This window comes from Panthera tigris, chromosome D4 (assembly GCF_018350195.1).
Source record: "Panthera tigris isolate Pti1 chromosome D4, P.tigris_Pti1_mat1.1, whole genome shotgun sequence".
Taxonomy (NCBI): domain Eukaryota; kingdom Metazoa; phylum Chordata; class Mammalia; order Carnivora; family Felidae; genus Panthera; species Panthera tigris.
Genome location: NC_056672.1, coordinates 15,117,137 through 15,132,829, shown reverse-complemented (window position 1 = coordinate 15,132,829; position 15,693 = coordinate 15,117,137). Strand labels below are relative to the sequence as shown.

At 38.9% G+C, this 15,693-nt stretch overlaps 1 pseudogene; it reads right to left on the bottom strand.

The window, feature by feature from the left end:
- Positions 1–7,529: 7,529 nt before the first annotated feature.
- LOC102960130 lies at positions 7,530–15,241 on the bottom strand (annotated as a pseudogene).
- Between the last annotated feature and the right edge of the window lie 452 nt (positions 15,242–15,693).

The following is a 15,693-nucleotide window of genomic DNA, read 5'->3' as shown; positions in this document are numbered from 1 at the left end:
ATGCCAAACTTCTATAATCTCGTGTTGTAACTCAAAGTTCATTTGTCTAGTCGGAGAGTCTGAAAAGTCCCCCACTCTCTAGAGCAAATCCATGAATTTTATGATACATATCTGCCATCTTTAAACCTTTCTTCACTCTCTACACGAGTTCACAGAAGTAGAGAGAATTTAAAATCTCAAATAAATGTGATACTCTACCCAGAGCATGAGCCTAAGCTGAAATAGGAAAAAAAAAAAATCTGATTTTTCTTAGCATTCGATCTACATCACATCTTACTCTCCCCATATAACAACAAACAGCACAATCAATAAAAACGTACACACACAATCCACAAGGTACCGAATTTTGTGTTCATTATCCCCACGCCCGATTCACGGAACACGAGTATGCAGGTTTATACTATTGTTTCTATTATATGACGACAACCTAAGTACATTTGTCAAGCATCTCATTAATAAGCATTAAGTTGTTTCCAGTTTTTCAGTAGCAGAAGAAAGCAAGCTGGGGTGGACAGTACGTGGGTGTGCGTGACCGTTGCTCTAATGAAATTGCTGAATACCGAGTAAGTGCAACTTCAAGTCTATTAAAAACTTCCAAATTTCATATTGGTTGTACCCTCACCCCCCACACAAGAAGGAATGCAAGGCCTCATTTCTCCAAGTTCCACTGTTTTATACTGTCAGGCTTGTAAATTGTGACCTGTCTACTAAGCGAGAAATGGTAGTTTAGAGCCCTTTAATGTGCACTTTACCGATTATTACGGAGATTCTTGATTTCTCATGCTTCTTGGCTTTTCCTTTTCCATTTTTCTTTTCCTCCTACTCATTTGCTTTGCTCATTTTTGGGGGGTGGGGGGGTACTGATGATCTTTTTCATATTGATTTGAATACATTCTTTTTGATTCTGGATACAACTCGCCTGTCTGTTATATGTGTTGCCGATATTATTTCCCACTCTGTGGCTTGTTTGTTTGTTTTGTTTGTTTGTTTGTTTTGTTTTTGCTTTTTGTTTATTGAGCCTTTTGTGGAGCAGAAATTCTAAATTTCAATGTAGTAAATGAAGTAACCATTTTCTTATGGATTGCATTTTCTGTACCTGGTTTAAGAATGTTTTTCTTATTTTTATAAAAATACTTTCTTCTAAACACTTCAACGTGTGGCTTGTTTTGTTTTCATTTAGGACTTTGATCTCCCTGAAATGGATTTTCTGAACGATGCAACTTTGGAATGTATTTCAATTATTTCAAACGTACTTAAACAATTTCCCTAGATCCATCCTGCTGATATATATCGCCCCTAGATTTCTGGCACTAAGAGGGGTACGATGGGAGACAAAGAGGCCAAGTTCTAAGCTCGTGATCCTTTTTCAACTAGAAACATAATTTTATATATTAAGAGCTGCCAAGATTTCACGTGAATTAAGGAGTGTTCTCTTGAAACTACTACCACCATGGAAACTATGCAAGCTTTGAATTGGGTTTGGTATAGATTTTCATCTTGGATTAAATTCTTACCAGCAGAATGATCTTAAATATATGACTTCATCTCTCTGAGCCTCCTTTTCTGCACAAAGATACCGTCAATGCCTATTCCATGGTTTGTGTTACGTTGATAATTTAAAAATGACTACTACATTGCCCAATACAAATGTTCAAAGACTGTTAGAACATTTGCCTTGGCAGTGAAACAGCAGTAGCTTGAGAGAAGTAGAAACAATCCAGATGAATGCTCGTTTCACTAATTTTGGCAAAACATGGTAGCAAAAATGAGAATAAATGCCTCAGGTTTTGGAGAGCAGCAATGTGACTATCTCTTGAGATCATATGACCAGCTGTCTTCTGTGGCACCTAAGACTGGCCCTGAATGAAATAAACATGTCACTTTAGTCATCCCTGGCAGGGGTTAATCCTAGGGTAGGACGTGTAGATTCAGAAATTATGCCTGGGGCAAGCTTCAGAAGATTGACCCCCTCTCTCTAGGACCGGGAGAAGGCTAGTTTGCTTCTTTTATACGAGCCTCAGAGTGTGCAAAAGCTGGAGTGAGCAGTCTAAAGGGGGTGGGGGTAAGGGAGAATGGAATGGCACCTGTCCATGGTAAGCAAAGAGAACAGGAAATTGGTTCAGGATGAGATCCTGGGCACAGACTGGGCTCAGGCAACAGGTGACAGGACATGATCTTGGGTGGGGGGAGGGTAGGCCTTTCCAATATCCCCAAACCTTCAAGGAAGCTTTAAAAATACCAGTAACTCTCAGGTGTGCCATTGAAAATTAGGTAAATCCCAACACTCATCGTTGGGTGTAAACATGACAGGGAGAAAGTAGTGACAGCTTCTCTCCATCAGAGTGTGCAGGAGATGTGACAGACGCCATTAGAAAACCTATGTTTCTGGTAAGTCAGTGACATAGCTGCTGATACCCATGTGCATTGACAAGACAAAGAGGTTAGAGTGAAAGAAACACAGTGACTTTTTGGAACAGATTTGAGTTGTTACGCTTGGAGAGTTTCCTAAATGTGTAGGACATACTTTGACACTGGTTCTGGGGAAAGAGACAGGGGGCTAATTTCCGGCTGGAGTCTATGGCCATAGAAATGTAAGGAAAAAAGGACTTAATTGATGAGACCTGCATCTTAGAGCTTAAACAAGTGCGACAAGGTTGAAAACAGATTTCCAGACGGAGGAGACGTAGGCTATGGGTGGAAGTGAAACTCTGAGCAGAGGAGCCAGAAATAATATCCATAGTAGAAAATATCAGACATTTCCTTCCACTGAAAGGAACTTTAGCAAGGGCCATTCATCGAGCAAACCGTGTCCTGAGTGTCTACTAAGTGCCTAAAATAGAGCTGGACACTGTGGATACAATGGGGAGCCAAGCAGACTTGTTTTGTGGAACTTGCTGGGGAGGTTGGCATTAAAACGATGAATAGGGGCACCTGGGTGGATCGATTGGTGAAGCCTCCGACTTCAGCCTACGTCATGATCTCACCATTCCTGAGTTCAGGCCCTGCGTCGGGCTCTGTGCCGACAGCTCAGAGTCTCCCTCTCTCTTCCCGCCCCCCCTTCCACTCACGCTCTGTCTCCCTCTCTCTCTCTCTCTCAAAAAAAAATAATAAATAAACCTAAGAAAAAAAAATGTTTTAGATGATGAGTAAAACCGGGTACTGGGGCAAGGGTGGAAATATGACCAAGAGAGCATAAAATGATTTCAGCCCGGGGCAGTAAGTACCTTATAGAAATAAATGTCACTATAAAGTCTGGAAAACATAAAGTTTGTTTAGTAAATGCATTTTAAGACATCAGAAACCCAGAAAGACTTTTATTAAGATTCATTAAAAGACACCTTTTGGAACTTGGTCATCTCACCTACCTGGAAAATTCATTTGTTCAACATGCTTTCGTCCACAGGGGTAAAGGATAAAGGTCATGGGATGTTGTATATGTATGTGTGGTGGGGCTTTAGATAGTCATATTGAATTGAGGTAAACTACTCTCTATAAACAGCTTGAAGCAAAGAAGAAGACCTATAAAGTTTTATGATTTTTATTTATTTTGGCTCTCTCAGTGTTAAAAATGTATACGATAGAAAATCAATTGCCTGCATCCTGCATTTTTATTCTTATCTTAAGAGAAAGTCAATGGTGTACTCCCTACAGAAAATTTGTTTCATGGCCTGTTAGGCCATTAAACAACTCCCGTTAGCCATTTCTGATTTAAGGTGTATATAGTATGGTGCTTTTATGTTTGTCGTAGGTAGGAATCTTGGGTTTTGTGGGGGAAGTCCTGTGTGAATTTGAAATACCAAGTCATGTATCCACATAGCTGGAGGCCCAGAAGCACCTGTAGATTTCACAGCCCAATTAAGAATTATGCAGATAGTAGGGGCGCCTGGGTGACTCAGTCGGTTAAGCGTCCGACTTTGGCTCAGGTCATGATCTCACGGTTTGTGGGTTCGAGTCCCGCATCCGGCTCTGTGCTGACAGCTCGGAGCCTGGAGCCTGCTTCTGATTCTGTGTCTCCTTCTCTCTCTGCTCCTCCCCCACTCACTCTCTGTCTCTCTCTCTCTCTCTCTCTCTCTCTCTCTCAAAAATAAATAAACATTAAAAATAATAAAAAAAGAATTATGTAGATAGTAAAATACCCTCTGCCTCTCAAAATGGTTCTGATTTCTTAACTTGTTTTGTGGATTACTATTACACCTTGATTATGGGCTTAACGGGGACAAAATTAAAGAATTGTAATGCGGGAACATATAAATAGCTTTATAAATTTTGGTGCAAGATTTCTCCTTTGAAAACCACTTGGAACTAGACACATTCTATGCTCTCTTGCATTATGCAGTGGATAATGTTTCCAGGCTGATCTTCATTTTCGTAATGTTACAAACAGCCCCAAGGGGCTACAAGAAAGGCACAAAGTTATCTATATATATTTTTGTGTAGCAGGATATATAATTCTTATAATTCTGCCTTTTTACCTTGTATGATGACTGTTGGGGCCTCACTCATCTTGGATGAATACATCCCTATACTATCAACTGCTCTATGGTCATAAAGAATTCTATGTGTAGTTTCCAGATAATTATTTAAGATATTTATGTTAATATAAGTTATTTCATATAATATTTTGGTACACTGTGTCACTTCTGATTGTATTACATAAAAAGTATTATTACCTCTAGATAAATACATATAATTAAAAGTAACTCATTTACCTTACATTAAATGACCAAGAAAAGTTGTTCTTATCTTGCTTATAAACTTTCTTCTCGTTTTATGTATATTTCTAAAAATACATAAAATGTAAACTTCTGAATTATACAAAAAGCTTAATAGTATTAATTATACCTTAGTGTAACAGTATTAATAGTATTTACTTACATCTTAGGAGCACAGTAAAAGTGAATTAACCTTTTACAATACAACAGCTAAAAGTATAGAATCCTATAGAATCGTATTTGCTTACTACTTAGAAAAACCAGCAAAGACATGAGGTTAGAAAAACACAATTCTTTAATGAAAATGCCAGATAAACAGATTCCTGTAGTGTTGTAGTCAGACCCATTACTGTTGAGTATAAGGAAGATTTGACAGTTTTTTAACAGAAAAAAATGTAAGAATAGTTTCGGTTTGACATGCTGTCATGGGGATAATATAAATAGTTTCAAAAGCTTTTACAAGATAGGACAAGCAATCCGATTTGTTTATTTCCAAGGATAATGCTGAATTTATGTATATTTGGAAAGAAAGCCCCCGTCCTGACACTAATTCTCAATGTCTCTGAATTCGTTTACTTCTGGGCTTCCATTGCTACGTCCTGGTCTGAGAGGTCATTATCTAGAGTCACCCCTCCCCATGGCCCTCCCCGTCTCCATTAGACCTCAGATATGCTCTTATCTCTCAGCTTTGATTCCAAGTCCTTTATAATACAACTCTCCTTAAAGCTTCAATCTGAAATACATGGTCTTTCAAACTATCTGTTTTCTGTTCCTTATATGCCTTAACTCACTAACGAATTCAATTCAAGGGACACATACTTAGAGCTGGATACTACACTGAAAAAATATTTTTTTAATTGCTATCCTTTTTTTTTTCTTCTCATAACATGTTGTGTCCCCCCCACCCACCTGATTCATAGGTTGAAGTCCCAACTCCCCACATCTCAGAATGGAAGTGTATTTGAAGATAACGTCCTTAAAGATACAGTTCGGTTAAAATGGCGCTCTTAGGAGGAAGCTATAATCTAATATGACCGGTGTCCTATTAAGAAAAAAGAGAGACACCAGGAATGTGTGCACACGGAGAAACAGCCGTGTGAGAAAACAATGAGATGGCAGCTATCTATCTATAAACCAAGGAGAAAGAGAGGCCTTTGAAGAAACCAACCCTACCAACACCTTGATCTTGAACTTCGAGCTTCCAGAACTGTGAGAAAATAAACTTCTGTTGTGGAGGCCACCCAGGCTATGGTATTTTGTTATCTGGCAAACGAATACACATGTGTATTTAGCATGTGTGAAAAGAAATTGGTAACATTATGAAAACACCAATTTGCCCGGAGGTTAAGTTCTTAATACAGAAAACATAAGAGCCAATATAAAAACAGATTTTGAAGAAATCTGCCCTCATGCCCTTTTCTCTACCGTTTTTTTTTTTTAATTTTTAAAATTTTTGTTTATCTTTGAGAGAGAGAGAGAGACAGACCGAGTGTCAGAGGGGGAGGGGCAGACAGAGGGAGACACAGAATCCAAAGCAGGCTCCGGGCTCCGAGCTGTCAGCACACAGCCCGACACGGGGCTCAAACTCACGAGCTGTGAGATCATGACCTGAGCCGAAGTCGGACGCTTAACTGACTGAGTCTCCCAAGTGCCTCAACTACCTTTCTAAAGAGAGTACAGCTCATTTGCTACCACTATGAAATGTTCTTTGCTGTTCTAGGTGACTCTAGCTCCCTTCTCTGGACCTCTTCAGCATCTATTTCCTAGACCACTGAAAAGAAATATATTTAATACCAGAACCTTGTTCTTATTCTGAACCCTGCATTTATTTATTTATTTTTCAAGTTTCCATTTAAATTCTAGTTAGCTAAAATATAGTCCTATATTGGCTTCAGGAGTAGAATTCAGTGAATCATCACTTACACACAGCACCCAGCGCTCATCACAACAAGTGCCCTCCTTAATGCCCACCACCCATTTAACCCACCCCCCCCTCCCCTCCAGCAACCCTCAGTTTGTTCTCTATCTTTAAGAGTCTCTCAGGGCTTTTTTCCCTCTCCCTTTTGTTCATCTGTTTTGTTTCTTAAATTCCACATGTGAATATCAGATGATATTTTTCTTTCTCTGACTTATTTCGCTTAGCATAATACACTCTAGCTCCATCCATGTCATTGAGAATGGCACGATTTCATTCGTTTTGATGACTGAGTAATAATCCATTGAGTTTATATACCACATCTTTATCCAGTCATCAATCAGTGGACGTTGGGGCTCTCTCCATAGCTTGGCTATTGTTGATAATGCTGCTATGAACATTGGGGTGCATGTACGTCTGCGAACCTGTATTTTTGTATCCTTTGGGTAAATAGTTAGTAGGGCAATTGCTGGATCATAGGGCAGTTCTATTTTTACCTTTTTGAGGAACCTCTGTACTCGAACCTTATATTTAAAACATATATAAGTGTACTTCTCTGTTGGAAGCTGTGGTATAAAAGAAGATAGATTCGTTCAACCCACCACTCATCTTTTCCTTCCTTCCTGCTCAGTGACTCGGCGACATGTGGGACACCACATGAGACATGGGCTTAAGAACCCCTGAATCACATACACTTCCTTATTTTCTTAGCCTATTCTTATGAAACAAACCTCTTCTATTAGAACCAAGGCTGTGCCACACACTTTACAAAACCACTTCCTACATTAGGATAATAGACAAAAACAGGAACTAATCATATGGTTTAGCTGGAGAGGATCTTTCAGTTGTTTGTCAAATGAATATGAACCCCATTAATTTTTCTGAGTTCGCCAAGAAATCTTTCACCCGGTCTCAGAACCTAAGAACACAAACCAAATGAGATTCTGTTTAGAGTTGGTACGTTTTGGCTTCATGGCTAAGTCGCACCTGGGTGACCAGTCAATTTCAGCTCCAGGGTATTTCTTCAGCTCAAGCCACTGCAGAACTTTAGTGGTAAATGAATATCTCCTGCAATGATGAATTGCATGAATGATGAATAAAATTGCAATGATGAATAAAAATGAATATTTCCTGCAATACTTTCTCTGAGACGCCTCAAGAGTCCTGTTCCAAATATCAACATTTTGTCCTTAAGACTGTCATTCTTTGTTTTTGTTTTTGTTTTTAGAAATCTTTGAGGTCTAAATAAGTTGGGATCACCCCAAATAGTTCTGTATAAAATAGACAAAAGTAAAATTTTAAAAGGCAGTCATTTTAGGGGCACCTGGGTGGCTCAGTCAGTTAAGCATCCGACTTTGGCTCAGGTCATGATCTCACGGTTTGTGGGTTCGAGTCCCGGATCGGGCTCTGTGCTGACAGTTCAGAGCCTGGAGCCTGTTTCGGATTCTGTGTCTCCCTCTCTCGGTGCCCCTCCCCAACTTGCACTCTGTCTCTGTCTCTCTCAAAAATAAACAAACATTAAAAAAAAATTTTAAAGGAAGTCATTTTATCACTTTTACCTTTGCTGCCAACTTCTCCACAATAATTTTGTTTTGCATGAAATGTTTTGTTTTGGCACATCCTTTATAGATTATATATATATATGTGTGTGTGTGTGTGTGTGTGTATATATATATATATATATAACCTATATGTATGCATGTAATCTATCTATATATAATTTATATAATGTATATAATCTCTCTATATAATCTCTCTCTATATACACACTATGTGTATGTACATAATATATGCATGTGTAATTTGTATCTAATTATGGAGATACATAATTATACATATATAATTATTATATAATATATAATTATTACGGATATAAATGTCTTTTTGTTTCTTTTAGTATATTGACAAGTTTAGTTGTCATGAAGATTTAGTATAATTATGCTTAATTTTCACTGAAATGACTTTTGAGTCCTTAGTGAATAAAATATTTGAACATTCACTTCAATTTTTAAAAATTTTATGTCAAGACTTCCACAAAATTCTCACAAGAATATTCCAAAATTGTGGTATAAATAAAAAGTAATTATCACTCAATCTCCTTTGCTTTCAGAAAAATGAGCCAGAGTGATGAGACCGTGAGCCATTTCTCTCACTGGGGTGCAAACGTGTGTAGGATGTGGGCTTCGTACATCATCACAGAGGGGAGTCAGGTCTCCCAAAGCATCCCTGAGTGAGGGGGTCCCCCAAAGCTCCCAAACTGTTGTGTATACGGTTCTCCCTCCTCCCTCTACCTTTTCTTACCAGGCACCATATTTGGCTTGTCTATGACAACTAATTTTAGCATGTTTCCCAATACATCCTAAGCCATAGATGAGGGACCCACCTGACTTTACAAAGTAATGGGCCTCTTTTTGCATAGACGTCACCCGTCTGTCTAGGAGAAAAACAATTGTTTTCTCTTTGCACCAGAGGCCACAGATCTGGAGACCTACAAATCGTACTCAGTCCTCCAATAAATTTTTTTTTGCTCTGATAATCCTTTAAATGCAATTCATTATTGCTAACATTTAAAAAATCAGAAGATTCCACATGAAAATCTGCATTTCCATGTTCTGTTTTGTAATGAAAGGGGCAGGCAATATAGGAACAATGATTTACTGGCTGGATTAGACAGAACAGATGGCCTCTTCCCCATGCTTCAACCAGTGCAAATCTCTCATTTGGGGCGTTTTCCACTGCTCAGTAGGTGCTTGAGTTTGTGACCTCTGTTTTACTTTAAACATGAATACTTTCCCCTTAATATCAAGTCTTAAGTTACATACTTATTTAACTTAAACAAGTGCCTCCGTGCAAACAGTATTTCTTTATTAGCACCTGTGTGTTAACTCAGTTTGTTTGAACATTACTTAATATTCAATATAGTCATAAATGCTTGGATACTAGAACCCTTGGGATACTTGAGGTTGTGTTGAGAATAAATGCCATTAAATTTATACTGACTGTATGTCTTCTTATACCGACTTGTAAAATCCTTAGTTTTATTCGGTATGATCACTGGGTCTGCAGAATGGATGTGTCAATCTCACTGATGATAAGTTTTGCATTAGGACAGTCCATGCAATGTATATTCTGCTGTTTTGCTGGTTACAGAGATTGTGAAGATGCAGTTAGGTACACAGGATAAAATCACCTGCCTCTCTAACAGCTCTGAGCATGAGACCTTAGCGAGATGAGATCTTGCATGAAGAAGGAGAAGCTGTACAGGGCACTGTGTAGATAGCCCGCTGAATGCATAAGAAGGCAATCTCTACTAGTTTACTGGAAACATCAAACCCAGGCCAAATGGAGCATCTGACGTCCATTAAACAAGAGTTAAGCAGTTGGACGTGAGTCCTGCTTCTGCTATCTGCTGAACACATGATCGCAAGCAATTTGTTTAGCTTGGTTGAAAGTTACTGTTGAGACTCAGAGGAGGTACTTTGCAATTCGGTGCCCAGCACACAGTAGGGGTCCATGCACCCCGTCATCATTCTCACACTGTGTGAGGCACCTTCAGCTCAGCCTGCCCATTAATAGTTGATGTGGGTGAGCCTCCAACTGCATTTTATTAACAACTATTTATTGAGTGCCTACTATGTGCCAGGAATCGATCCTGGTACTGGGGTAGACAAAAAGCAAGCAAAAACTGAGAGAAGAAAAATCCCTGCATATAATGACCTATGTTCTGGGGCGGGGGGGGCGGGGGGCGGGGAGGGGATTTAGGCTGCATTTTGAAATATCATCTGGTCATATCCATGCAGAGGATGAACCCATGATATCTTTGGTTCCCACCTCACCTAGTGAGCCCAGTTTTGAAATCAGATTGCCCTGAATGAATTTATATTAAGATTCCATCTTTCCCATTAGGATGGAGGAGAAAAAACTGAGTTTCTTTCCAGTTTCTTTCAAGAGAAACAGAAGGAATGAAGTGTCATTAGAAAGAATGTACATTGTCCCCAGACTAATACCTAGGAAAGGCACAACCAAAAGAATCTTATCCCAAGAAATAATTTTGGCGACTTATTCGTCACGATTTACGTGACAAAGGTGCAAGTTTTCCTGGGGATGAAGTAACCATTCATAGCAGCATCCACTTAGTACTACAGGAAAGCAAAATACAACATTGCAACACATCCCATAAATTCAAACAGCCCACCCCTAAGCTGCCTCCCACAACTCACAATGTTTAATGTCTTTTTCTTACTGTAATAATAATATGACTTCTTTATAAATCTTCATTCTTTCATCGATTGATACATCTTCCACCTGTTGTCAGGTTAGTAACTTATTCTTTTTCTTGTACCTGTGCAACATATTGAGCATTTAATATATTGAAGGCATTGCTATGACTCACAAATGCTAACATTAATATTTAACATCAGATAGCGGAAGAAATGCTAAGCACAGCATGATTACATGTATATATATATATATATATATAGCCATCAAATATATATGTATATACATATATATCCATCAAATTTAAATCATGATCAAAATTATATATATATATATATATATATATATATATATATATATATGGGGAAGAGGCGCTAGTCTCTTTGCATGATGAAAAATAATGCATATCAAAACAAATGCTTCTGTTTGCAAAGAATATTCAGGAACATAATTGTGTAGACCCTAGGAAAAAATAAACCAAACTGCCAGTAAGTATGATAGAAAGAAGAAAGGAAGAAATGAATTTGAAGAATATTACATCTAAAATTAAACTGCTAAGGGGCGCCTGAGTGGCTCAGTTGGTTAAGTATCCCCCTTTGGCTCAGGTCATGATCTCACGGTTTGTGGGTTCGAGCCCCTCATCGGGCTCTGTGCTGACAGTTCGGAGCCTAGAGCCTGCTTCAGATTCTGTGTCTCCCTCTCTCTCTGCCCCTCTCCCCCCTCTCAAAAATAAACATTAAAAATTTTTTTTAATTAAACGGCTAAAACATCTTTAGTATTCTTTGTCGTAATGTTAAGAGAATTTGCTTCCTGCAGTCTAGTACCTAATAGAACTTATAAGAAATTTGATAGGTAAGAATGATTTTAAAAACTATGAAATTTAGGAATGATAGCAGTATGGTGACAGTGTAGACTAGTACAATCCTTCTGAAAAGGATTTTGGTACTCTGTATAAAAAACTCAAGACTCATTTTATTAGATGAGCCAGAAAGTTTGCTTCTTAGCATAAGGCTATCATTCAAAAGGAGGCAAAAACTGATGTATAAAGATGGTCATTTTAGCATTAGCAAGATATTCAACATCAGCATTATCTGTGCAGGCTGAAATTTGCAAACAAGGCAGGTATCCATCCCCAAAACAGCAGATGGATAAAATGTGGGGGGTGCATGCCACGGAATATTATGTAACCATTAGAAACAACACATGAGAAATACACCTGGCAATCATAATTGGCTCTCAGAAATATAGGGCTTCATGAAAAAGTTAGAAATAGATTGAGATGTAAATAAAAGGGCACTTATATAAATTAAAGGTCACGATAATATAAGAATAGATGGTAATACATGGCAATAGAAAGCCTATTCTACAAGAATGCATAAAACAGGGCGCCTGGGTGGCTCAGTCCGCTGGCCCCTACTTCGAGTTCAAGCCCCGCGTCCGGCTTTGTCTGACAGCTCAGAGCCTGGAGCCTGGTTCAGATTCTCTTTGTGTGTGTCTCTCTCTGCCCCTCCCCCACTTGCACTCTCTATCTGTCTCTCAAAAATGAATAAACGTTACAAAAAATAAAACAATGCATAAAACAAACAAAAACAACGTTTTACACAGATTAAGATTAAATGCCAGTGGGTTGGGGAAAGTCCTGGAAGTGGGAGGTGAGGAAATGAAATAACCAACCAGAAAACACAGCCAGGCTTTGCCTGAACAATATAATGCACTAGAACTGGGGATTATGTTAACTCAAGTCTCTACTCTGAGCAGAACACGTAGTTTTCTGAATGACTTGGGAAAAAGGCATAATACCAAATGGTTTACACAGTGAGATCAGCTATATGAAATGGCCAGTGTCGAAAAAGGGCTCTGAACCGTGAACAGCGGTTGACAAAATATCGCAATTAATCTTTATTTGCCTTCCATATTGACAAATACTCCTACCTACCAGCTCCAAAGAGCTCATTCACAGTGCTTATGATTTCAGCATCAGTTAAGATGGCTGTTTCGGTGGTAGCATAGTCATTGTGGCATGCGTTAACCAGGGCATCGGCAATGGCTTGGATGTCGTCCTGAGGGGTCAAACCTTAGCATGATTATTTATCTCCAACTACATTCCACATCACCCATGAAGGGTGAGAGCACCACAGAACTTGAATGAACCTAATTAGATTAGGAATATAAGGAATATAAGTACATCATTTTAAACCTGCAACCAATTTTGCTGGTCAATGGTAGCGCTCAATCTTGAGAGTATAAAATAGAAAAGTTACCAAACTCCATTTTCTCCTGGAAGCGTATTTCAGTCATTACAAAAAACAAAACAGGAGCGCCTGGGTGGCTCAGTGAGTTAAGCATCCAACTTCAACTTCGGCTCAGGTCATGATCTCGCGATGTGTGAGTTCGAGCCCCGCGTCGAGCTCTGTGCTGACAGCTCAGAGCCTGGAGCCTGCTTCGGATTCTGTGTCTCCCTCTCTCTCTGCTCCTCCCCCTCTCGTGCTCTGTCCGTCTCTCTCTCTCTCTCTCTCTCTCTCAAAAATAAATAAAAACATTTTAAAAGTGTTTTAAAAAGTACTACGTTTGGAAGCACGCTCATAAAAATTAGAGGTTAACTTACTTCAGAGAAATTGCTAGACAATGAATTATAATAAGAGATTTTCAAATCTATTTATTGTAAGGAGTTAACTGTTATCACCATACAGAAAGACATGGGGCTGAAGCCTATTAGGGAATAAGAGAAAAATGTATGAACTTAAGAAATTCATTTACTTACTGTACCTGATCTAGAATTCCAGCTGGTACCTTGAAACAGATTGTTTTCTGGTTATTTCTTGTTTCTGTCTCTTCTTTTAACTGGAGGGGACTTTATTCTTCACACTTCTTCATTTACTCAATTATCTGCCTTTTTATGTTTTTTTTTCCCCTGATGCCCTCATCTTAGCAAATCGGACCCTGAGAACTAGGATTCTTTCTAATACATAACGTATTTTAAGAGATGTCTTACTCTTGTGTGGACCATCAGATTGGGCCAGCAAAGATTTCACTGGCTCATAAGAAAGATCCACTTCTGCCTGTATTACAATCTCAAAATTTGTTTGTATATAGTCAGGGAACTCAAGTAGGGTTTAGGAATAAATTGGAAGCTTCCTGATGAATAATCTTTGTGACTATTTAAATCACCTTCTGAAATAATATGCTGATAACTTTATATCTGAGACCTCATAGTTTCAGATGTAAAATGGGAGAAACTAAATCATTCGTTCATTTCTCCAAGGAATTCATCTCCATTGTTGGTCATCATTTATCAGCCAATTATAGATTCACAATTCAAGTCTCTGCCTTATACACCCAACTGGGAAAATTTTCTGAGTTCTCAAAGAATTCAGAGCTCTTCTTAGGGTCCCTACATGAGAACCAAGTAATACTCCCCTATGATCTCACTGACCAAACCTCAAATTTACTCCTAGTTTGGGTAAGGTTCACTTTAGAAAAATTATAGTGGAAGAACCAAGGAAGAATACATACAACTTTCTGGGTACTCAGTGTATCTCACCATTATCATTTACTTTTCACCAAAACCCTCATCCTGGCATGAATTTAAATCCTTACATTATCACATGTAATAAGATGATCATGTGGTACAATAGACTGATTCAGGGCCTGATAAACCTCCTGAGGTGCATTTATAATTCATAGTGGAAGGTAATGGAAACGTACGAAATCAACAGGATTAACTTCACTGCAGATCTTGAGTAAGTGATCATTTTATCTATTCTGAGAAACTCCTCATCACATCACTGCTGTCACATCTCCTGCCAAAGCAAAGGGCACGGAGAACATTGGCCCCCGCACGTGTGATAACACTTCTGGGGGCAAAGCTGCCATTCTTGGAAGTCAATTCTTCAAAGACTTTTACCAGCTCAGAAACTTCTTGATGACCTGATCCTCGGGTAAGCAAAGACAGTGGAGGACTTTTTTTTTTTTTCTGTTTTAGTAAAAGTTCAGAAAGCATTAAGGGCGACTTTCTAATAAAGCCTCCAACTCTCTCCATACTTGAAAATGAAAGACTCTGTCTTTCTGCCAGCAAAGAACATGCATGCATGATGGGTTGGTCTGCAAAACACGGTCCATCCTTGAGGTAGTGCTTGCCTCACCATTTTCATCCCATTCACTACCAGGACAGGCACCAGGCCAAGTTTGATGAGAAAGACATCTCCATATTTCTTTCTCATTTCCATGAATGTAAAGTAAGGATAGTTTCCATACTGCAGAAGATTCCCTATGATGGGAAAGGACCATGATCCAGGAGGATCATGCTTTCTCCCCTTGCTCCCTGGCGCTCTTACAAAAACAAAACCATTGCCAAAGTTATGGTACAAGTAGCCACCTCCCCAGGAGTGATTGCCATGTCACTTGGATATCATTTTCAGAAAGGAAGCACTAAAGAGTTAAGAGCATAAACCTTAGTTTTTCTATTCTAAGCAGAGACTAAGTAGTCTTTCTTTCTTGAAACATTTAAAGGAAGAGTACAGACTCTTTGCAGTTCGTTGAAAGACATTCTTAACTGATGCACTAAGAGAGCAAAATCAAATTCTTGTAAAATGTGCTTCGTCTTTGTCCCTCTTCTCACCACCAGCCTGAACCTTTCCATGTCAGTCACTGACACGATAGAAGAAGGGGACGGTTCAATGTACAAGGCAGTGCGGTCATTGGGAATGGGATGGAGACTACAGAAGCTGACTCATTGACTGGGGGACCTTTGTCTTGTCACTTAACCTAAGGCTGTCTCAGTTTTCTCATCTAAGTATCCCGCGGAATTAGTCATACTTTCTTTGAACAACCATTTACTGAACCTCTCCC